A 19,864-nucleotide genomic window follows, 5' to 3' on the forward strand; every position below is an offset into this window, starting at 1 on the left:
CACTGGCTGTGTTCAGCAAGATTCAAACAGAAGTGCTCAGACAAGCCGAAGGCTTGCAGGGCCCCAAATTTCTTGAGACTTGGGGTGAAGGTGGTTCTACCGCAAAGGACATTCATGATTCAGAAGCTAATAGGAAGGCTGCCCCGGTTGTTTCTTGGTAAAAGTGTTTATGCTCTAGCTCTTTTGGAGGTCAGGCCTTACCATCAGAAGTAAGGCTTGTCTACATACAGTGGTCCCGGCAAGGCTTCCAACACAGAAAACCTCCATGGAGGTTCCTGCTCCCCACAGGAGGGTGTAAAATAAAGGGAAGGTTCCAACACTGGAAAAGGTTGAAGATCGCTGTAAATACCGCTGGTACAGCTATAACTTCTCCACTCTTTTTCTATCTTGGTTATAGACTTCCATAAAAAGGTGAAAATGTGCTGCTCTCTACCTCACCTTCTCCCCTGTTAACTCATTCTTCCCGTCAGTAGGAGACAATATTTGCCTCTTAAAAATGTCATATAGAAATCCTTTCCTACAAGGGAGGATTAAGCTCCTCAAATAGAATCTTTTTCTACTCCAATCTTTCGGACCATGGACTAATTGGCCCCTGGGAAAGTAGCCCACTTTTCTAACTATAGTTGTATCATCAACTAGAACCATATGACAGGAGGTCTATAAAAATACTGGAGAGCTGAAAATGTTGCAATGAAACATAGTTTTAAAAACAAATTTTATATATATATATATATATATATATATATATATATATATATATATATATATATAATCTCTAAGTGACTGTTCGGAACAGATGACCAACCGGTAGCTATGATGCACACTGACCACCAGGGAGCAGACACTCAATGCAGGAGCTGCCCTTTGGTGGTCAGTGCACTCCCACAGCCAGCCTCCCACAGCTGGCCAATGTCTCACGGTCTTTTCCCCCTGCCAGCCAGGCTGAGGGACCTCACTCATGCACAGGGCCTCTAGTTATTTAATAAAATTGCTATATATTTTGTATCATGACAACTTTACTAATTATCAAATTTAATACTCATGTTGTCATTATTATAATTGAATATCATTTGTACGTGGGACTGTCTCACTTTGTAAATAATTCCTGAGTCTGATCAATTATGGAGAAATCAGAGCTTCTTTTAAATAAAAGGAGTAACTTATAAGCAAATAATTCCAAAAGAAAAATTATAAAAATCTGGTCCAAATGTCCTTTAAACAATATTAAGCAAATGTCGGAAGTTAGTGCATTCCACGTGTTTGATATGATGTGGGACAAAGTCTCCAAAAGTAAAGCTGCTGCTGCCTGAGCCCACAGAGGCTAAATGGCTGGTCTGAGGGACCGTCCATGTCCTTTCTGCCTGCTACCTGTGGGATAAATAAACCTATCTTTCCCCCCAAATTTGCCAAACTTGGATCAAGTGCCATCTTGGTTATTTATTCATAAATTACTTACAAATTATCAGGGGAAGGTGGAGAAGCAAGCAAAAAAGTGACCCCAGAGAACACAGACATGAAAGAAAAACATCTGGCCAATGGTACCAAATGTAATTTCATGTTAGCTTAGTGTTATCATATTTATTTATGGTTTTATTATTTATAAAAAAAAATAGCTGAATGTGCTTTGTGGGAATGAAAGTATATTGCTATTGCTACCATGGTTTATTATTTTCACAGCTAGATGGCTTAAACTCAACCTAAACAAATATTGTAAAAGAATTCCCACTAGCATTATCACATTTCTTCCTTTCAATTTGATGAAAAAGACCAGCTCTTCAAGTCCTGTGATGTTCTCACTCTTGTGCAATTCTAAATTTTATGGTTGGTTATGAGATACTGTTTATTATAAAATAATTAGTGCCCCAGTGCACAAAATACGTGCACACTAAAAAAGGAATTAGGGGAAATATTTTAATATTGCTATTTGCCCTTTCTCTATAATAGAAGTGTCAGAGATGAAAGAAAATTAGTAAAATGTATATGAAAACCTTTCTTTTGTAAGAGTCTGGGGCACGTTGTGGGACCCAGAGTCGAGTCCCCGCCCACCCTCGTGCACCTTGAAATTGTACAAGACCCAGACCCGGCAGGCCCCACCCCCATTTGGCAAGACACAGACCCAGGTGGCTCCACCTCCGTCAAGCCCCACGGGGTAAGGGTGCAGCCTCAGGTCCCCCGGCGCATCCTCAGGTCCCCCAGCCTGGCACTGGGGCGAGGGGCATGGCCTGAGGTCCTCTGTCAAGCCCTACTGGGTGAGGGTGCAGTCTGAGGTCCCTGTCAAGCCCCACCATGGGGGTCACAGCTTCAGGTCCCCCACCCTGGCCCAGTGCCATGCAGCCTCAGGTCCCTTGATGATCGCTTGTTACAGCTTGTTACAGGAACCCTGCCTCCGCTGTGGCACAGCCATCTTGTGACAGTGTGATGGACTGAGGATCAATTTGTATATTACATCTTTATTATATAGAATGGCTAAAAAAACAACTGTCAACTAGTAGTGGTTCAACGGTGCGATGTACCAAGTGATGGCATTTGAGAAATGCAGTAGCTGTAAAACACAGGCCTTGCATATTGATGCCATTAGGATAATTCTTATTACTTGCACAATGAAGTAGACATGTGTTCAAGTACTGATCAAATATATCAACCTGACACAAACTCTTCAACACCAATAGTTTTATTAATAAGCTAAAAAAGGTAAACATAACAATATTTACATAATCATCCTTAAACTAAATGTAGCATTATTCCAGACTTCTCAGTGCAATCTCTGCACACCAAACTCTTACTTGAATAGCAGTCATCATCTTCATTCAGATATATTCCCCAATCTCCTGCTACCAATCCTAGCTACCAGCTAATTTAATTGTCCTTTTGTCTAGTAGTGAAATTTGCATGAAAATACAGTGACAGGGTTCTTTTCAATCTGAGAACAAACATTAATATACATTAGGTAGATGGGAACTAATCCTATATAATAAAAGCCTAATATGCTAAGGGTCCAGTTGTCCAGTGACTGGTCAACTAGTCAACCAATCAAAGTGTAATATGCTAATGATATGCTAAGGCTGATTAACCACTGCTATGATGTGCACTGACCACCAGGGAGTAAATGCTCCAACCAGTAGGTTAGCTTGCTGCTGGGGTCCAGATGATCAGAACTGTGTGAGATGGGCTGGACACATCCTGGAGCCCTCCTGTGGGTCCCTCCCTGCCTGGCCAACCTCCTAGGCCCCAATTGGCCCCAACTGAGACTGGGAGAGACAGGCCCAGACATGCCCTGAAGGCCTCCCAAGGTCATGCACCGGTGGGGTCCATTGGCCTGGCCTACACCCTTTCCCAATCTGGGACCCCTCAGAGAATGTTGCAGACCCAGTTTCAGCCCAATCCCATAGGCCATTCCCCTCGGGAGGGCAACAGATACAGGACTCACAGCTGACGAGTGCTGCTGCAGTGGTGCAAACCTCTCCCAATTGGGACTGATTGAGCACGAGCCTGTGGCAGGCAGATGAGTGGGAACAGCAGGTTGGAGCTGCAGGTGATGTTGAACTATGGGGATTTGGCTCGATCCCCACAGGCCACCCAGAGGGACCCCCCACCCATGCACGATTTCACACACTAGGCCTCTAGTCTTCTTATAAGAACATTTTAATTTTAAAAGGTATTATTACTAACACTAATACTTATAATGAGTTAAAAAGCTAAAGTCATAAATTAAAGGAGAATATCATCCCCTTAACCCTTCCCCCAGAGGCACCCACTGGAAAAATAGCTTACTACATAACAGTCCCACATAATTGATTTTAGGAAAACCCACAACAATCTATGAGGTAGATGTTATTAGCAACTTTTTACAAAAGAAGAAAAATGAAGATTCCGAAAGTTAAAACTTTGGATAATTTATTCAAGGTCACAAAGCTAATGAATAGTAGGGCCCAGGGTTCTGTTTGTCTTGGCCAGGACCTCTATTGTTTTGGATTTGGGGAACTAAAGTTTTCTCCAACAAAAAAGGCAGACAAGGAAGTCCTTCTTGGTTTGACAGGCTCTAAAGGGAGAGGAATCTGGGATAAAAGAATTAATTTCTTGCCCTGGGGATGCATTCACATAACAGGTGTGTATTTAATGCTTACTCAATGCAAATCACTATGCTTGAGATCCACTATATAATGGTGATTAAGACATAGACCCTGGCCCTGGCTGGTGTGGCTACATTGGTTGAGTGTCATTCTGTGCACCAGAAGGTAACAGATTTGATTTCCCATTAGGACACACACCTAGGTTGATCAACATTTTTCTCTCTCCCTTCCCTCACTCTTCAAGGTGTTTGCAAATTAAAAAGTGTTAGCAGACTTGAGCTTGCTACAGTGCACATACTAGATGCTCACAGGAGCCTGCCTAGTATAAGAAAACAACAACTAGATTCTGAATATAACTACTTATTAATGTATTGCTGGGCTTGCAGGAAGGAAGGAAACTTATTAAGATTACTCCATCCCCCTCCCACTCCTCACCAGAAAGAAAGAAAGACAAGTAGAGGAGGAGCTGCTGTGAGCAGTAAGAAAACATGAAGCCAGCATTGCTTGGAGGGAAAATACCGGCATCAGCATTACACCAGGAGACAGCCTGTGGTTGCAAGGAAAAGCAGGCTGAGGATGCCACGTGATCAGGACCTGGTAGCTTTGTTGTCTTTGCATGGCCCTTAGTCCAGGCCCCAGTCAGCCATCCTAACCCCTCTACTTCAGACATAAAAGTAGTCAAGGAAAAGAATCCAAGAAAATCAGCACAAATCACTGCCAAAAAAAAAATCTCAAGACCCATGCTTTATTGAGTAGCACATTTTTCTTAAAGTCAGAATATTGATTGCACATTAGAGAAAAGGAGAGGGAGAACAAATGCATAAGATGTCCACCTAGGGTTGATCTGTATGTAGCCTGAGGTTTCAATGGGCTAGAGTTTATCAGAAAATCTTACAGACGCCTTAGCCCAAATTGGGCTTAATTTTGTGTGAATACATCTATTGAAGGTAAATCTGAGTTTGAGCTGAGAGGTTAGTATAAGCATCACTGCCATCAAGGACTGCCTGGAACTCTTCTCCCTGTGCAGATAGCTCCCTCACCAACAACCCCCCACACTTCTATCCCTAACCAAATATGGTACTGAGAGAGAGGAGGGCAAGGTGGGAAGGCTGGTCAGGGCACATGAGTGGGACAGATGCCTGGGAGGAAAAGTCAGATTACTAACTCCTTTTCCCACCCACTTTGTGCCAGAACCCCTTCCCATTCTACTCCCACCACTTCTCCCCAGCACAGTGTCTCAATACAGCTGTCCAATTACATTGTCAGCTAGCTACTAGGCAGGCCTGGAGTTCAGTTCTCATTCCTGCCAGCGTACAGGAGCTATGGAGTAGGAAGTGGAGGTACTGTGGAGCTGGGCAGAGCTAAGTAAACCAGAACCCCAACTTTTAATTCCTATTTCAAGGAGACACCAACCTACTGGAGGCACTGGAAGCATAGGAGTCTGTATTATTATGGGATGTACATGTGAAGCAAAGTCTCGCTGTGTTCTTAAAGTCTCACTGTGTTCTTATCGGATTCATTACCATTTGACACTTAGCTTTTTCATTCCCAGTGAAGACATTCTAAAGCCCTGAGAGCTGATGTGGGGACATCCCCTTCCTGCCTCTCCTATTAAAAGGTGCACAGCGGTGTGGCAGCACAATTTGCATATCACAGGAGAGCTCCTGTCACAAGTTCCCTGTGGGCCAGTTTCCTGAGCTTTTCCACTTTATGCCTCCAACCCTCCTCTCACAAGTTATTTGAGAGGCTAAATGCATAACGCCCTTTGGAAGAGCTAAAGGAAATGACACGTAACTGGCAACACAGTCAGACATTTTGATAGTTAACATCCAGCCCTTTAGCTAGGTTCTCAAAAAGGAATTCTTTCAATTACAAAATAGCAGCAAAAAATCCACCCAGGACAATTTCATAAGCATATTTCCTCCCCAGGCCCCCGCCCCCTCCCTCAGAAAAAAGTACATATTCTGATCTCTCTGTTTTATTCCTATCAGCACTTTGGTTCAATTCATTGTTGGTGCAAATGACACCAGATTAATAATTTAGGTGGTCTGAGCCTTTCTGTGGCAGGGTTTCACTGCAGCTGTTTTGGTCTGAAAACTCCTGTGGTCCAGTAGATCAAACAGAGGGAAAAGCTAGTAACCTTGCTGTCTTAATCCCACGAACAAAATTCAGAACAGCAGCCAACAATGGCAGGGCGTTTTGCATATGTTGTGTGCCCTGAGATCACACAATTGGGAACCAAGGAGATAAGCAGACCATTTTAGGAAGGGCACCAAATTAAAGAGACTGTGAATTAATACTGAAAATGTGATGCAGAATAAAATAGAGGTTATAGTCATATCCTTCCAATCAGAGCTGTATCAAGCTCAAATCGTTTCTGAATTTGCAAGTGCCTTGTTGAGTTAAATTGCAAAATTTAGTTTATATGAGGATAAAAGTGACATCTGAAATATATTATATGCAATGCAATGGTTATAAATTTATATGTGAAATCCAGAAAAGTGTAATTCCTCCATGCCATGTGATCACAGTTTTGGTGTATGTGTAAGCAGCAGGGGTAACCAAAGCAGTTGGTGCAAAGCATTGCAGATCTTATCCACTGCAACAAACAACATGCACAGTATTCATAAGTGGTAGGTGACTTATGCCTCTCTCATGCCAATGAAGAGGTGGTTCCTCTAGGACAGTGTTTCCCAAACTTTTGACATATGTGTACCCCTTCTATAATTTTCTTAACGCTGAGTACCCCTCATACTCATGAGAACATAGAATTAGGCGCAGCTAAGCACAGTGCAGTGCCTATCCCCACCAAACTCCGGTGCAACGCATACCCCCACCAAACTCTTCCCGTACCCCTGGGGGTACGTGTACCACACTTTGGGAAACACTGCTCTAGAACAGAGAAGTAGCTACGGTAAGTGAACCGACTACTCTTCAGTTTCCTCCCTTTACCTGAAACAAAACAACTGACCAGCTATTAGTAGCACATTTAAAGTTTGCTAAGAGGAAGAAATTAGTAGCAGTAACAAGATGCTGTCATTAACAGAAGATGATCCATTTACCTACATACACTGAAACTAAATTGGTAAACTTCAGCATAGTGGGTCAGATGGTCTTTCTATTTATAATTCTTCCTTTTTTGTTTGTTTGTTTGTTTGTTCTTCAAAGAACACCTTTGTAATATGGGTATTTTAAAATTCTGGTCAGAATTGGCAGTAGGAAAAGAGCTGGGGAAATAACAGAGATTCCAATACTTATGTGATACATTCACAAACCCTATGAATTTTTAATGAGAGAACAATGTCCACAATTAGATTTGAAATGAGGTTTCCTTTGCGGGTGCTCTTATGGTAAGTGAGGTGTGCATGAATTTTACTTTATATTCAGTGACACAAGTGTAAAAACCACCATGATGTCACAGAAAATAAAAGCAAATTATTGATTGTTCACAGATTTTCCTCCTCCTAGATTTACAGAAGTATGGCAGTTTTTAAATTTACATTTCGTTTTATTTAAATGTCACATATATGCCAAGGAACTCAGTGCATTTTCAAACAGTTATAACCTGAAGTTGTCCGTTTGTATCATAGAGTGAAATTTTTTATTTGTTTGATTTGTTTAAACTGGGAAAAAATTGTTAAATTTAGAGCTTTGGGGAGAAAGATATTAAGCTTCCCCATTTTCAAAATGAGACATCACAATGAATGTAAAATATTTAATAGTATAGAAGATAAGGAAATAGAGTGGGGTGATGATGATTTAATTTGCACGTTGGGGTTAAAGCTGATCTCTTGTCTTCAGATGGCTTAAGTTTCTAGCACCACAGAAACATGCACAACCAGCTTTCCATTGCTCTTGGATGTCCTCCAAACTCCTTCAGAATCTGCCTTCTGGTCACCTTGGCAACCTCAGTTCCTACGGCTCTCTATCCCCTAGAGCTCCCAGAACACAGGGCTTATTACTCTTCCTTGAGCCTGACAAGCATTGTCCTCCCTCAGTGACTTTGCACTGTGGTTCCTCACATGTACAACCACCCTGCTCGCTCCCCTCAGTCCCCTCTCTGCTGAAATATCACCCTGTGCGGGCAGGCCTTTCCTGACCTTCCTAAAATAGCATCTTCACTTCCCTTCTGTCTTCTACCAGCCCTATTTCTCTATAGGGTTCCTCAGCCTCAGAGGTGATATTACATAATTATTTCTTTGGTAAGTTGGTCTGCCATAAGGGCAGGCTGACTTTTAAAATGTTTATATGGTTTTTCTGCTACATCACCATCAGCCAAAACAGTGTCTGGCACACAGATACCCATCCTAACTCCCCTTCAACAAATTCACCGAACAAATATTATGAGTGTGTATGTTGCATGAGTATACATATTTACACACACACACACACACACACACACACACAAAAAGAAACATATATAAATACTGTATTAATTATGTTTTCTATTTTCTGTATTTCTGGATGCTTTGACATCTGGGGACTTGCTGACACTAGAGGGTTAGCCCATTCCTAGAGACAGCAAACAACACGCCTGGAAGCACACCCTTCCAATGCAAACAACATTCCAGAGCTTATCCCCTCAATCAGCTCCTTTATGGGGCTCACACACTGGCACTGCCCCAGGGCCAGTTCCTAGACAAATAGAGCCAGTCCTGTACCTCAGAGCCCTGGAATCATTCAAACTAGCCAATTCCAAACCGCATACCCTGCTTCACCTGTGCTCTCCCTGGGAGGCCACAATAAAACCTTTGGCCAATCTTTTCCCATCACTCCCTTGACATTCTGACTGACCTGTGACCCTGGTGCATCTGACGCGGCTTTCTGTGGTGTGGCAGCTTCTCTCCTCTTGGGAACTGTTATAAACTCCTTTTCTTTTTTCTTTCTTTTTTCTGTTACTTCTCAGCAGAGAATATTTTTTCCCAATGCTTTTCAGAGAGAGTGGAAGGAAGAGAGTGGGGAGAGAAGGAGAGAGAGAGAAACATCAATGTGAAAGAGATACATGGTCTGTTGCCTCCTGTACACACCATGACCTGGGACTGGGAGCAGACCCTTGATGGGTAATCCAACCTGCAAACCCCTCGATGCATGGGCCAACATTCTAACACCGCCAAGGGCACAAAATATGTTTCCAAAGGCAATCTTCTCCTGTTGTTTGGCTTCACCATACCGGTATAATAATGAAATCTGAATTTTAATCTGCACATATACAAATTTATTGAATGACTCAATTAAACTTATGAAATTCACTGTATCTTCAGGAAAGGGATATGCAAGCTTCACCAGAAAATATGGTTTCCCTGGACTCACAAGAAATAATATGACTGTGACACTTTCAGGACTTATATGTAATTTAGTCCTCGTCTTGGCTCTGAGATGGATTGTTTTTGTGGTTATTATTGTTGACTTCTACTTTGAACCTCAAGTTGTTTTTTGTTTGTTTGTTTGTTTTTTTGGGGGGTGGGGTGTGTTTAAGACACTATTAACGCAAGGAAGCAGCAACCCTGCCTTGTTTTTTTTGTTTTTTGTTTTGTTTTTGTTTTTGTTTTTTTGCCAAACACAAATAATTAACTGTAAATAGCAAACACCAATAAATTGTCAATAAGACATATGCAAGTTTATGCTCTTTCAATATAAGGAAATAATAAGGCCTACCCTTGATTTTCTAAATGGTAGCAAGCTCTAAAAATAATGAGGACACAGTCTCACCACTTGAAGTACTCAGGGAGGTTTTATTTTTGTTTATGGTGTTTTTTTTTTAAACGCATCAGAGCACAGTTGTTCTCTTTTCATTCCAAGAAAATATAGTTCATGTTGTTCTGTGGCCCGTGGGCAGATGCCTCGATATTCCCTGCTGGAACACACCTCAGTCAGGCTAAGCCTGGGCCTGACAGCTGTGGAAACTGATCCTGGGAAACTGACCTTTGATTCCCCCTCAGAGTAGCCAGAGGAATGTGCTGGGTGGTTACCCATTATTTGCACCTGGGAAGGTGGAAAGCCTGAGGCTGGAGCTTTCAGCGGGCAAAGGAGGGCCAGAGGGGTATGAAGACATCCCGGGGAATGGCAGAGAGAGCGCCATGGCCTGGAGAGAGATCGCCCCTGTCAGTTGCTGTCTTTGGCAGGAGAGCCTCCACCGGGCTCTAACAGGCAGGGAGCCTGGCTGTCTAAGGGGGAACGTGCCATGAAGCCTCCCACTCCATGCAGCTGTCTTCCTGCAGACACACCACCGCGCCTGTGCTTGCATCACACAGCTCTTTCCAAGCACGGTCACCCTGCTGACAACCACATACTCCCCGATGGAAAAGCCTGACCCTGCGTAAGGCATTAGTAATATGAAGAGAATGTCACCTTGCTTTTCAAATAAGTTCAAGGATTAAAAATCTGCATTAGAGGAGACAGGAGCGTTCTCTCTGGCCCATCAGCCTTCCTTTCTCACTGGGGGTGCACACGTCCTCACTCATGGCTGCTCCTTGTGAGCATGGAACCCCCTTCTCTTCTCTCCGCACCCTTCCCTTTCGGCCCACATCAAGGCCCACCTTGTCGGTGAAACCTTACAAACCAACCTGTTAGGACCACTGGCTCCATCTAGCTCCAGAATTCCTCAAGGGTGGTATGTCCTAGAATTTAACGTGCGACATGGAATCATTCATTTAACTTTTAATAGTTATGTTTACTTTGAGCCGTGAAATTAATGTTTTCATGGATTAAAAAAAATTGTCAAATATTAGCAGTTTCACAGGGTTCAAATTAATATGTTCCAGAAAGAAGCGTACGATTTTGCTGATATTATTGCTTAGGAAGAAGCTAAAATAGATACTTTCCTGAGTTTTATATAACAAAATAAGTAAATAAATGTTCCAGTGGTACAGACACAGCAAAATTAACTGAGGTGGTATCCACCATCAAACTGCAGAGCAACGCCATGTTGGCAAGCAGTGCTTTTTATGCCCTTTACCACTTCACATGACCCACTTTCTTGTGGTTATTTTCTATGTGTGTTTTTCTCTCCGACTAGTTTCCCAGACATTGAAAGGCGGGGAGCGATCTGAATGATCAACCTCTTAGCATTCACAGCAGACAGACCTGTGATAGGGATTTGTGTGGTCACTTGTGATGATATCTCTTCAGGAAACACGATTTGTTCTCCTTGTTATTTATTCTAACACTGAAAACTGACGGGCCATGCTGTTCCGGCCAGGAAGCTTTAGACCAGAAGCACTTTAAAACTCAGGCCTCTGGGTAGCACAGCATGTTAGAAACTGCCCCGAGGTATTAAGATGCCGTGTGGTCTGTTGGAGAAAACATGAGTTGACCATCTGGACTCGCTATATTTAGCAGCATAATATGCAGTCTCCTTCACGTCCCAGTTCTAACAGACAATGTCACAAACAGGTGGAAGAAAAAAGACTGTGGGAGCCAGCTCCTCCTAAAATATCCTCTCGGCACCTGTCCTCTCTGCATAGCTACTGACCACTGCAGCCAGCACCGGGCCCAGCTAAATACAGTTCTGTAAACTATGAGGCCCTAAAATGTGTGGGGAAAAGAATGACTTATATTTCAAGACATTAATTAATGCAACTCATACATTTCTCTTCTTAAAATGTACAAAATTTTAAATGCAGTTGGTATTCTGAAAGCTATTGTAACTTATGCTGTTTTTCAAAAAATACAGTAAAGGGGAAAAAAAAAAAAGTATTCCTACTAACCAGTCTTTATTGCCATTTATAGAATGACTAGAGATCCGGTGCATGAAATTTGTGCACTTGGGGAAGGGGTGTCTCCCAGCCTGGCCTGCACCCTCTTGCAGTCTGGGAGCTCTTGGGGGATGTCCAAATGACAGTTTAGGCTTCCTTAGTGCTGCCACGGAAGTGGGAGAGGCTCCCACCACCGCCACTGCACTTGCCAGCCGTGAGCCAGGCTTGTGGCTGAGCAGCGTTCCTCCTGGTAGGAGCTCACCGACTACCAGGGGGGCAGCTCCTGTTGAGCGTCTGTCCCCTGGTGGTCAGTGCACGTCATAGCGACCAGTCATTCCACTGTTTGGTCTATTTGCATTTTTATTTCATAGAATATGTCTCTACAGGAGCCATCACTAGATGTTGAAAACAATTATATTTTTAAAATATTGTAGAAATGTATAATGAAGATAAGGGAAAACATGATTTTCATCTGGGTGTCAGGGAAGTACCACAGCAAAGACAAATATGGACTGAGTGTTGAAAGATTGAAAAAACAACACCACCCCAACAGGAAGAGGAAGAGGGAAAATGGGCAGGCATCTGAAGAAGGGACAGCAAACCCCAAGGTGTGAAGTAGAGAGTGTGTGGAGGCCCCTGGGAGGACACAGCTGGCTCCTCACGCTCACGTTTAAGTGAGCTTCTTCGGATCACACTACGCTCTATATTGATATAATGACAATGGTAGCTTTGGTCTCTAAAAGGCTGCTTTGAGGGGAATGTCGAGGGATTTAAATTCATACTTCCTAAGTAAAATGTTTTTCTACATAAAGATGCTAGCTTATCAACTAGAAACCAAAGTGAGCTTTTTTATAAAAGACAGACTGAAAAAAAAAAAAGATTAGAGAAGCCTTGATAATATAAACATGTATTTACTCACCAACTCATAAAATACTGAAACTTGGATTTTTACTGCTCAAAGTCTTAAGGAGATCATTTTAGTAGAAAGAAAATAAAGCACATTTTTACAGCACAGAGTGTAATCTCAGAATTCATTAGCCAAGAGAACAAAAAATACACAACATATCATATATTTTAAGACAGTTTTAAATAAAGTCAGGGAGAACAGATTTAAAGTGATTTACTTAAAATAGGATAGGAATGACAGGAATCTGTTTGCAATCTTTAAGGACTGTGAAGGACTACATAATAACTGTAATATTGACCAAGTGTAAAAAAGTCAATAACAATATGAAGATGACAGGACTCTTAGAAGAAAGTTTCTATATCAGCCTGGCATTCATAATAGTGAGGACAGAGAACAGTAATTCTAATCAGATTCATGCCATTGACTTATGAAAAACACTTTAAAAATTCAGCAAACTTGCCGAAACCGGTTTGGCTCAGTGGATAGAGCATCAGCTTGCAAACTGAAAGGTCCCAGATTCGATTCCAGTCAAGGGCATGTACCTTGGTTGCGGGCACATCCCCAGTAGGGGGTGTGCAAGAGGCAGTTGATCCATGTTTCTCTCTCATCGATGTTTCTAACTCTCTCTTCCTCTCTGTAAAAAAAATCAATAAAATAAATATTTTTTTAAATTCAGCAAACTTTTATGGTCATAATCCTAGTGAATGAAGAGGAGATGTTATAAAGTGTTTCCTCAGATATTTCTAGTACCTACCTGCATCATACATAGTTATTGTTGATTATATTTCCTATGCTGTACTTTACATCCCCATTATTATTCTATTACAATCAATTTGTACTTATTCCCTTCTTCTTTCTTACCCAGCCCCTCAAATTCATTCCCCTCTGACAACCATCAGTCTGTTCTCTATGTCTATGAGTCTGCTTCAATTTTGTTTGTTTAATTATTTTGTTCTTTAGATTTTACATATAAGTGAAATCATATTGTGTTTGTCTTTCCCTGACTTATTTCACTTAGCCGAATACCCTCTGGATCCATCCATGTTGCCGAAAATGATAAGAATTCATTTTTTTTTTATTACTGATTACTATTCTGGTCTATGTATGTACCCTGGCTTTTTTCCACACTTGTCTATTGATGAACAATTAGGTTGCTTCCATATCTTGGCTATCCTATATAATAAAAGCATAATATGCAAATTGTCCCCTTGACCCAGAGTTCAACCGTGAATTTGACCAGGAGTTCAACTGGGGGACTGGGCCGACTGGCCAAATTCCTTTGGCCCTTCCCTCCCGCCAGCCCAGCCCCTACTGGCCCCAATTGGAGTGGGCCAGCTTGATCCCACCTGTGCATGAATTCGTGCGCTGGGCCTCTAGTTGTAAATAACTCTGCAATGAACATAGGGGTAAATATCTTCTTTTTGAATTCGTGTATCTGAAGAAACCAGTATAGTTTGATTGGGAAGTTTGTAAGATGACCTTTCAGATCTTCCAATCTTAAGGGTTTGTGAATATATATGATACTATGGTATCCCTGGCTTTGACTTTTACAGACAGAGCACTGGCTGGGTGATCATTGGTTTGATCAGATGAATCTTTCCTTACATCTCTTACATTATAATGGCCATCTTCTTTTATAGTAACCTGTTCTTTAATTACATAATATTTGTGTATTTGTCAATACGTATTTTTCTCCACCTACAATTTTTCTGAATGTCTGTCTCTCCTACTAGATTGAAGTGCATGCATTGTTTCTTTTACTCACTATTGTGTATCGAGCACAAGGGTGGGGAACTTTTTTCTGCCAAGGCCATTTGGATATATTTATAATATAATTCATAGGCTATACAAAATTATCAACTTAAAAATTAGCTTATTATATTTGGTTCAAAATTTAATTAACTCACCCCTAATGCCTTGGCAGGGCCAGACCAAATTATTTCGAGGGCCTTATGTGACCGGTGGGCCAGGCCAGACATTCTCCACCCCTGACTCTAGCACCTAACTAGAGAAACACAGATTTTCACTGAGTAAATGATCGATGAGTCAGATTTTTCTTATGGAAGTTTTTAGACCACTTTGCATCACTTTTAGTAGACCAAAGATCCATCCCTGAGTGAATTATAGGCCCTGAAAATGGTTTCAGATAATTAAAAAATAAAAATTAAAAAATAAAAGAAATACAACTAGAGACAAGGTATTTTTAGATTTCTTGATGCTATATAAGACAGCTTCTTATACAAAACAAATAAAATTAAAAATGGAGGATAGATATCAAATAGAGTAAAATAGGCAAGATGTTTAACCTGAAAAAAAATTTAAACTCTAGACTTGTTTCTTATCTAGATCTTCCAAGCCTTAGCCTCAAAGTCTGATAAACCTAGGATTTTAATATTATTTATAGATTATTAGTAGGCCTAACAATTAGGCTCAAAACAAATAAATGAACTAATAGGAAAATCAAAGTTCATATTAGTAGAATAACTAAGATAAAAATAAGTGGCTAACTTAAAGAGTCTGATTGTGACCGATGCGCTCCTATGTGTTTGAACAGTTAAACATTTGCTACAGTACTGATTACAATATTTCACTAACTCTTGACAGTTTTTGACATTTTACTTCCCTGAGACTGAATGTGAAGTTTCTTTTTACACAAAAATAATCAAAATCAAAACTCCACTTTACTTAAAATTTGCCACGTACCCTCCCAAATACTACCACTTTCACATATATCATCTAATCTAATTCTCACAACAAATTTATAGAACAGGAACCAAAACTCAGAGTAACTTAGATGTATGTCTAAAACTGGAATGCTGTAAAAAGTGTTAATTATAATTTTAAAAATCCCTGAAGTATCATTTAAATTCAGATGAAAATGTATATTATATTTATAAAAGCATATTTTTACTAAAATATTAAATAGAAACTGTAATCATTAGAATGCTAAAATACTATGTTCTAAGTAATGATATAATTTAGACAATTAAAGAGAAAATATTGTGCCAACTATATTATCAAAAAGATGTTAAAACTAGTAATAACATATATTAAGATTATGTGCGCCCTTTGATGCAATACACTGAGAAGGGGTATATCAACTTTGTGGTATTCTTGCTAAAATGATATAACCTCAATTTAATCATGGGAGAATGTCAGACAAAACAACTCAAAAACATCCTACCAACAACTAACAAGAACTCTTGAAAACTGTCACAGCCATAAAAGACAAAGAAATAATTCATTTCGGATATGTCTGATGACTTCAGATCATCATTCTGAAGATCAGTAGTCAATAAACAGTACTGGATGTGTTCATGTAGGTTTAAGAAATTGGGATAATTCCATAGCATATCTAAAATATTAGCTACAGACTACCGAGGGGCGGAGCTTGAAGATGGCGACCAAACAGATGGACTTGTTCTGACCCCGGTCCCAAAACAGATAGAAGCAACATCTGAGTCGCTCAGGGAATGTTGATTAGCAGCTAAGGGGCAGCGGATCATTCTAGGAAGGTAAGGAAGTGTCCGCTGGACAATTTTTCCTGACCAAGCGGCCAGCACTCCCGACTTCTCCCGGAGCTCCGGGCTCGGCGCAAAGGCGGCGCCACCCTACCAGGAAGGGAGCAGCTTCTCTGAGGCCTGGAAAACCCACAGCCGAGGAGTCCATCGAGCACCTGTGGCGCCCCGATCGGAGCAAGCGCGTGGATTCAAGGAAGCTCTTCAACCACCCACAGAAAGGTCAGAGCTTGCGTGGCTAGGCTGAGAGTTCAGGCTGCTATAGCCCCATTGCTCCCGCGAGGCCCCGCCCCCAGAGCGGCCCTGAGCTCTGCGGCCCAGAGCGCCGCGAGGCCCCGCCCCCAGTGCAGCCCTGAGCGCCACGGCCCCACCTATTGATATATTGTAGCACCAAAGCGCCGCGAGGCCCTGCCCCCAGTGCGGCCCTGAGCGCTGCGCCCCCGAGCGCCGCGAGGCCCCGCCCCCAGTGCGGCCGCGGCCCCGCCTATATTGTAGCCCAGGAGAGTTGCGAGGGCCCGCCCCCAGAGAGAAAGAAGGCCAGAGCAACCAAAGTCTGGGAGGTCAAACCAGTAACACTGACACCTAAGGGCTGAACTACAAACTGCCTTTTTTTTTTTTTTTTTCTTTTTTTTTTTTTTCTTTTTTCTTTTTCTTTTTCTTTTAATTAATCAAAAATAAATGGACACAAATAACTAAGATATAGCCTACCTAAAATTAAGGACTACCTTACAAAACTGAGGTGCAGTGGAAAGCTGGGAACTGCAAGACTCTCTGATCCAAGAACCAGGCATACCAAATACAATAACAGAGGAAGTGATTGAACTCTACTGGACAATTTTATGCTAATTATACTATTCTTTATTTTATTTTCATTTTTTACATTTTTTATTTAATTTTCATTTTTTACATCTTTTACTTCAGAAACGATTTTTTTTCTTTTTTCCTTACTTGATTTTACCTTTTCAATTATTACATTTTTCAATCTCTATCTTCACTATTACTACTGCTATTTTGCAATGTTTTTTTTCTTTTTCTTTTCCTCCCCAGTACCATTTTACTTCGTCTTTATTTTACATTGGGAGTAACCTTCATTCTATTTTAATCTCTACTATAGCATCATTCAACCCTATCTCAATTCGACCTTTACCCCATCACTCTCTTACTAAACTTTAACCTTTTAGTCTCCAGTTTATCCTATCCCTTTCCGGCTTTAGTTTTTCCTCTATTCTTTCTGTATACCCCCTGCTAAAGCTCTCACTATACTCATAGACCTAAGTTCCAACCCCTGATACAAGTGTATAAATATCACTCTCTGCACTATATTAACTAGTTAAAAAAAAAAACACACACACAAAAAAAACGGTTCTACTTTCTATCCTTTTCTCATTGTTTGAGTGAAGGTTGATTATTGTGAATATTTGTGCTTTTCAGTGAAATTGTTATGCTTATTCCAGTGTTGTTATTGTTGCTTTGTATTTTTTTTTAAATCCTCTGTTTTTGTTTGTTTCTTTGACTTCTGTATATCATAACCTTACTTAATAATAGTGGATATTGTATTGTAGTTTGTATTAATCTCCAAGTATTGTTACCGGCATTGGCTGGGCTCAGTGGTTGATCTATGGCAATTTTCTCCACATATATATAGTTTGTTTCCCATTTTTTTAGTTTGCTTCTTCTCTCTCTCTCTCTCTCTCTCTCTCTCTCTCTCTCTCTCTCTCTCTCTTCTCTCTCTCTCTCTTACTCTCTCTTCTTTTTCTCCCTGTTTTCTATCTTCATTTTGTCATTACTTTATTTCTTCTTTGACTTTTTTTTTTTTTAATTTTTCTTTATTTTATTTTTACCTTCCTTCCTTCCTTCTCTCCTATACCCTAATTTGCCTATCGCTAGGGGTTACCTTTATTAGAGGTTATTAATATTGTAAATACATTTCTGTTAAGTGCCTCTCGTGTTGTACCTGGTAGTGTTGTATTTTGCACCTATAAATTAACGCAAGAGAAAGAACACCACATAACCAGACATCCTGAAAAGAGATACCATGGGAAGACAAAGAAACACCCCACAAATGAAAGAAAAGCAGGCATCACCAGAAAAGGAAGTAAACGAGCCAGAGGCAAGCAGCCTACAAGAGCAAGAGTTCAGAATAATGATTATTGGTTGGCTAAAAAGAATGGAAGAGAAATTTGACAATAACCAAGAAGAAATGAGGAAGAACCATCAGGAATTGAGGAAGAACCAAGAAGAAATGAAAAATGACATCGCTACCATGAAGAACTCAATAGAAAGCATCAAGAGTAGACTAGATGAAGCGGAAGACCGCATCAGTGAGCTAGAAGACAAGATGGAAAAAAATACCCAATTAGAGCAGCTTCTAGAAAAAAAGATTAAAAAGCAGGAGGAGAGCCTACGGGAGCTTTGGGACATTACAAAACAAAATAATATTCGAATAATAGGGGTTCCAGAAGGAAAGGAAACTGAGGTAGACGTGGAAAAAGTATTTCAAGAAATAATGACAGGAAACTTTCCTGAGATAGAGAAGAAAAAACCCACACAAATCCAAGATGCTCGCAGAGTCCCAAGCAAAATGAATCCCAGAAGACAGACGCCAAGGCACATTATAATTAAAGTGGCAAACAACAACGACAAAGTAAGAATCTTAAAAGCAGCCAGAGAGAGACAGAAAGTTACTTACAAAGGAACCCCCATCAGACTAGCAACTGATTTCTCAACAGAAACATATCAGGCCAGAAGGGAATGGGATGAAATATACAAAGTCATGCAAAGGAAGGGTTTGAATCCAAGAATACTGTACCCAGCAAGACTATCAATCAAAATTGAAGGGGAAATCAGGAGCTTCACAGACAAAAAAAGACTGAAGGAATTTATCTCCACCAAACCAGCAATGCAAGAAATGCTAAAGGGTCTACTGTAAAAATAAAGAAATAGGAATTGAAGAAGGAACATGGGTATAGAATAAAAATGCCATCAAATGAGTACCTATCAATAATAACCTTAAATGTAAATGGATTAAATGCTCCAATCAAAAGACATAGGGTGTCAGATTGGATAAGAAAACAAGACCCTTACATCTGTTGCCTACAAGAAACCCACCTCAGAAAAAAAGATGCACACAGACTGAGGGTGAAGGGATGGAAAAAAGTTTTCCAGGCAAATGGAAAGAAAAGAAAAGCTGGGGTAGCAATACTTATATCTGACAAATTAGATCTCAGAGTGAAGGACATAACAAGAGATAATGAAGGCCACTTCATAATACTAAAGGGTACAATCCAACAAGAAGAAATAACCCTGGTAAATATATATGCACCCAATACAGGAGCACCCAAATACATAAAAAAACTGCTGGAGGACATTAAGGGAGAGATTAATAGCAATACAATCATAGTAGGAGATTTTAATACCCCACTGTCACCCTTCGACAAATCATCTAAACAAAAAATCAGCAAAGAAATATCAATCCTAAACGACTCACTAGACCAGATGGAATTAATTGACATCTTTAGAACATTCCACCCCAAAGCCACAGAATATACATTCTTCTCAAGTGCACATGGGACATTCTCAAAGATAGACCACATTTTGGGACATAGGCAAAGTCTCTTCAAATTCAAGAAGATAGAAATCATATCAAGCATCTTCTCAGACCATAGTGGCATAAAA

The 19,864-nt window shown here is 40.7% G+C and overlaps 1 protein-coding gene across 9 annotated transcripts in view; it reads right to left on the reverse strand.

The window, feature by feature from the left end:
• Positions 1 to 19,864, reverse strand: part of ENOX1 (ecto-NOX disulfide-thiol exchanger 1) — a 559,063-nt gene that overhangs the window by 221,940 nt on the left and 317,259 nt on the right. Inside the window, exon 1 of one of the 9 annotated variants that reach the window (XM_084876552.1) lies at positions 8,865 to 8,879. The exons of the other annotated variants lie outside the window; for them this stretch is intronic. The gene's annotated coding sequence lies outside the window, so the exon portion shown is untranslated. Of the gene's footprint in view, positions 1 to 8,864; positions 8,880 to 19,864 lie in introns of those variants that run through there. 9 annotated transcript variants of the gene reach the window in all.

The sequence above is a fragment of the Pipistrellus hanaki genome, assembly GCF_964339955.1.
Source record: "Pipistrellus hanaki genome assembly, chromosome: 3".
Lineage (NCBI taxonomy): Eukaryota > Metazoa > Chordata > Mammalia > Chiroptera > Vespertilionidae > Pipistrellus > Pipistrellus hanaki.